The sequence below is a fragment of the Panulirus ornatus genome, chromosome 1 (assembly GCF_036320965.1).
Source record: "Panulirus ornatus isolate Po-2019 chromosome 1, ASM3632096v1, whole genome shotgun sequence".
NCBI lineage: Eukaryota > Metazoa > Arthropoda > Malacostraca > Decapoda > Palinuridae > Panulirus > Panulirus ornatus.
In genome coordinates this window covers 89,010,583-89,016,596 of record NC_092224.1, presented here as the reverse complement: position 1 = coordinate 89,016,596, position 6,014 = coordinate 89,010,583, and the positions used below count along the sequence as shown (strand labels likewise).

Sequence of the window (6,014 nt, the reverse complement as noted above, 5' to 3'; positions counted from 1 at the left end):
CAAAAAACTTTCTGTTTCAAAATTGAAAGATAAGATATTAAAACACATCTACACTTGAAATAATCATGGAAAATATATCATAATGCTCTCTGTTACAGATACATATCCAGTAAATACGATGCAAAGGAGGAGAACATATCTTAAAATTGACTTCATTTAATAACATATAAATGTCTCAAAGACGAATAAATTATATCTTAACACTAGATTTGTATTCAGCATGAAAAATACTCCTTACACTAAGCTTTTTAAAGGAAATCTATTTTCTGAGAAAAATGCCAAAAACTGAAGGTTGGGATTTTTGGATTTTTGGGACTTTTCATCCCAAAAAAACTTTGTTTCAAAATTGAAAGATAAGATATTCAAACACATCTATACTTGAAATGATGATGGAAAATATATCATAATGCTCTAAGTTACCGATACATATACAGTAAATACAATGCAAAGAAGCAGAAAATATTTTGACGGTATACTAAGGCATGAAAATATCTGTGGCTTGAATCGCTCCGAACAAAACGATCCACCGACCGTGACAGGATTCGAACCTGCAATCTTCGGATCCGAAGTCCGACGCCTTATCCATTAGGCCACACGGTCACATGTATTTCTAACGTCCTCAAAAGAAGTTTGAATTGCATGCCAGTATGACACGATGACAAAATGATTAATATCAATAACAGATGACAACTATCATCGCTAAGAGTAATTATTCGGTTGCCTCACAAACAACTGACTCCTAATGTCGTATCTATTCAGAAAGGCGAGGCTTAAGGTGCCACATTGCTGAAGAGGTATCGTACTTCTCTGATGAATGGATGTGACTAATGTTATTCCTCAGAACAATTGCCCAACAGTCCAATGATCAACATAGTCAACAAACATCAATAAGGCTGCTACTCACACAAACACACACACACACACATACACACACACACACACACACACAGTTTGTATTTTCCAACTTCCCGCCAACACCAGACTTATGCCCTCGGCTCTTCAGTAAAACCAATAGAGGAAATTAATCAAAGACAAATGATTTCCTGGTAAATCTCGACATTTTCGATTTGAATGATTCTTCCAGCTGCCGCGCATCCTGCTGACGTCAAGCCCGGGTGCCTGACGTCATATTTGCTGTCTCACGCGAGCTCTCTCTCTCTCTCTCTCTCTCTCTCTCTCTCTCTCTCTCTCTCTCTCTCTCTCCATATATAATATATATATATATATATATATATATATATATATATATATATATATATATATATAATACCCTTTTCATATTTGTTAGCCGTTTCCCTCGTTAACGAGAGAGCGCTAGGACATGCGTCATGTCATGTGTAATACACTGAACCACTAACCCCTATCCACAACCAGGCCCCGCAGACCTTCTTCTTCATGGCTTCCCTCGGACGCTTCACATACCCTGGTTCAGTTTATCGACAGTACGTCGCTCGCTATATACTACATCGCTCTAATTCACTCAATCCCGTGCAAGCCCATAACCCTCCAGCATGTTCAGGCTGCCAGCACCCAAATATTTCATTGATTCCATCCTTCCATTCCACTTTAGTTTCCTCCTTCTCCTTGTCCCTTCCAATTCGGACACATGTATCCTCTTTGTCAACCTTTCCCCACTCATTATCTCCATATTTCCAAACCAATTCAGCATGCCCTCTTTAGTTTTCTTAAACACAAAATTATATCGAACAACCAACAAGGTTTTCGTAATAGAAGATCCTGCCTGACGAATTTGCTGGAATTATTCAATGTTATTCATCAGAATTGGGGCGAAAATTTACCATCTGATGTCGTATATTTAGATTTCCAAAAGGCTTTCGATAAAGTACTTTACAAGAGACTTTTACTCAAACTCAGGGCAGAGAGAATCGGTGAAAAACTCTGTATTTGGATCAGAGACTGACTTACCGGAAGAAAGCAGCGTGTAGTATTAAACAGCGAAACTTCAGATTGTCTAGATGTAACGATTGGGGTGCCATAGGGATCGGTCCTAGGCCCAATTCATTTCATAATATACATTAATGACCTAGAACTCGGTCTCATACCTAAGATCTTCAAATTTGCTGACGATACTAAACAAGGAGGTAGAATTGTAAACAGGCGGGACAGCAAAATGATTCAAAGAGATCTTAACTTACTAACACAGTGGTCAAACAGATGGAGAATGAAGTTTAATGTAGACAAGTGTAAAGTTATGCACTCTGGAGACAAGAATATACGTTACGACTACAATCTATCCGGAAACTCGCTAACTTAAGTAAATGAAGAAAAGAACCTTGAGGTTGTCATTAGCAACAATGTGAATTACACTAAACAGTGTCAAACAGCAAGTGAAAAAGGCAACCAAATGTCAGGTTTCATAGCCAGGAACATAGATTACAAGACACCAGAAATAAATTCTGACAATTTATAAGTCTCTAGTAAGACCACACCTTGAATATGCAGTCCAGTTTTGGTCCCTAAACTACATAAAAAAAAAAAAAAGACGAGGAAAAATTAGAGGGAAAACAAAGACGCACGACAAAATTGATCCCATCCTTGGAAATCTGGCATACGAGGAAAGACTAAAACGACTGGATCTCTTCTCCCTTAAAAATCGTAGCTATCTCGGTGACTTAATCCGAGTGTTCAAAATCCTGAACAAGTTCGATAAAGATTAAGCCACGAACATCTTTTCGAAATACAAGAAAATACGTTTACCGGGACAAATGGAATAAAACTCAAGGCTAAAAGATGTAGTAAGAACGTGGGAAAAAGCTTCTTTTCCTATAAGTGTGTTGAACACTGGAATAATTTACCGTCAAACGTAGTAAATGCTAGGACTATATACATACCTTCAAAGGCGTTTAGACAGATATTCTATAAACTTAGGTATTTTCTGAGAAAAACGTCAGAAATACACTAAATTAACAACGGCGGTAAACCTTCTCATACCACATATTTTCCTCAAGCATTTCATATCCAACACAATTACCCTCCACCGTACAATATCATATATAGCTTCTATACAGCACCGTTGGGACTACTGTACCTTTAGATATAACCATATTCTCCCTCCCAGGCAACGACTTCTCTTTCCACCCATTCCTTTATGCTCCCAGAGCCTTCACTCCATCACCCACCCAATGACACCTCATTTGCCATGGTTCCATGCGCTGCCACGTCCACTCTCAGTTATCTAAAACATTCCACTTCCTCCAGGTTTTCTCCATTCAGTGACACGCCCCAATTAACCCGTCTCTCTCAAGGGCTTAACCTAATAACCTTGCTTTTAGTCACATTTACGCTTAACTGTCCTTTTGCACATTCTCTCAAACTTAGATACGAACTTTTGTATAGACATATACATTGTGTGTGTGTGTGTGTGTGTGTGTGTGTGTGTGTGTGTGTATTTCGTTTAAGGTATGAAATTAACTTCATAACTTGAAGTAATTAATTTCATAACTTGTTTTTTTTCTTGCGAATATGCTGTAGGGAGGCTGCATAGGAAGTCTCCGTGGGTGTCGAATAAGTAAATTTCCATAAAACTCAATGAACGGTTGTATAGATGATCGTAACGATAACAGGAAACTTTCAGGCAAATATAGTAAAGTTATCTTACCAAGGTCTTGATAGGATTATGGGAAAATTAGAATTAACAAAACAGTTGAAAAGCACGAACCCGTCTATCCCACACAAGCATGGCTTTCCCATCACCCCCCCCAATAGGCACAAGTTGCCCCGCTCAGCCTTGTTCTCTCCACTAATGTGCAGATGTTACGTCTAAGCTAAATGGCTGGCCATTCACTTGTCACTAGGTGTAGACAGTGCATTATCTCCACACATTATATATTGGCCAAGCTTCTGTGAAAAGAAAGGTATGTTTGGAACTACCTACGGATCAGTTTGTCAACTGTATTTCTTTATTTACAAAAAGTGCCAATTGTTACTGCCATCCACCTTTTCAAACTAAGTCCAACTCATCCGCAAAAACAAAAAACTATTTCCGATTCTCTAAGCTGTGTGGAGGGTAATATTTCATGGTTGCAGGTACATATTCCAGGCAAAATATCGTTTGGCTGTGAGAAACCCCTTGTCTTCTGGCTAGTCTATTCATAAAGTATTCTGAAACTACTTTATTGTCCCAAATACCTTTGTTCCAACCATGTCTTCTGTTTGGTCCACTAACTGAAAATCTGATGAGCTGTTAAAGCTTCACGTCGTGCATTACTCTATGAATTAAAGTCTGAATAGAAAAATGAGAAGATACACTTGTTAGATGTCATGATATAATAGTGAAAAACACAATCTAAGATTCTAAGTACAAAGGACACGAAAAAATTCTAAATCATACTTTCACACACAGAACTAAGCAGGTGTTATGACGTCGCGTAAAACCTGCCCACTTTTCAACCTGACTCATTCCTGAAGAAGTTCTCATGACATAAAAGCGAATTCTTTTTATAAGAAGCTTGTTCTAGATTACGGGTTTTACGTCTTGAGCAAAAAAATTGGAACATTTAATATCAACAGTGAAGTCAGGTACAAACAATGACATCAGTGCTGATTTCTTCTTTCGCAGATCGCAAGTATCTGCACACACACACACACACACACATATGTATATATATATATATATATATATATATATATATATATATATATATATATATATATATATATATATATATATATATATACACGAATTTAGCGCATACGAACGCACACTTTCACAGAACATACAAACCATCAACAAACAGCCAGGCTCGAACCCGGGAGTGCTCATCCTCTTCGTAAGCTCGCATTAAGGTGTCTAAATGTGTGTGGATGTAACCAAGATGAGAAGAAAGGAGTTATTGGTAATATGTTTGTGGAAAGGAAGTTGGATGTTCTGGCTCTGAGCACCTAGTCCAGAGAAGAAATATCATTAGAGGCAAAGGTTTTTAGAAGAAGCTGAGTGAGTGTGTCAGCAGATTTGATGTAACAGACTGGGGTATCATTAATGACATGCGATTTGAATGTGAAAGTGAGCAATGTGGCGATTGAGTGTATAAACGGGGGGCATAGGGTATTCAGTATTATGAAGAGAAATAGTGAACAGCTTGTGGATGTGTATGCTGATGATATACTGCTGATCGGGAATACCTGGTTTAAAAAGAGGGACATGCACAAGTATACGTATGTGAGCAGGAGAGACAGTCAGCGGGCAACATTGGATTACGTATCAATTGATCTGCATGGAAAAGAGAGACTTTTCAATGTAAATGTGCTGAGAGGGGTAGTCTGATAACTAACTTGTGGAGGCGAGAGTGAAGACTTGTAGAGGTTTTCGGAAAAGAGGATATGAAGTCGGTGAGAAGAGCATAGTGAGAGTAAGTGAGCTTGGAAGAGACTTGTGCAAAGCAATACATCAAGAGAGATTGAGTGTAGAATCGCAAAAGGGGAACTGCAAATGTAGGTGACTGGGTTTGGACAAGTAATTGAAAGCAGTAAGTTGAGGGTAAATGAGAATAAAAGTAAGGTTATTAGGTTCAGCAGAGTTGAGAGACAGGTTAGCTGGGATGTGAATTTGAACGGAGAAAACCCAGAGGAAGTGAAGTGTTTTAGATGCCTAGGAAAGAATTTGGCAGCAAATGGAACCATAGAAGAAGTGAGTCACAGGGTGGGTGAGGGGGCAAATGTTCTCGGAGGACTGAAGATTGCGTGGAAAGAGAGAGAACGTCGTCTGGGAGGGCAAAAATGCGTATGTTTGAAGGTATAGTAGTCACAACTACATTGTATGGATGCGAGGCATGATATGTGCAGAGGAAGGCGGATGTGTTGGAAAGGAAATCTTTGACTGACAACAATATTTTGTGTGAAGTGGGTTGATTGAATAAGTAATGAAAGGGTAAAAAAGACGTGTGATAAAAAGAGTGTGGTAGAGAGAGCTGAGGAGAGTGTTCTAAAATGGTTTAGACATACGGAGAGAATAAGTGAGGAATGATTGACAAAGAGGATATACATGTCAAAAATGA

General features: G+C 38.5%; 1 non-coding gene across 1 annotated transcript; it reads right to left on the bottom strand.

Annotated features, from left to right (window-relative positions):
• Positions 1-527: 527 nt before the first annotated feature.
• Positions 528-600, bottom strand: TRNAR-UCG (transfer RNA arginine (anticodon UCG)). Its single transcript has one exon. It is a non-coding gene; the product is annotated as a tRNA-Arg (tRNA).
• Between the last annotated feature and the right edge of the window lie 5,414 nt (positions 601-6,014).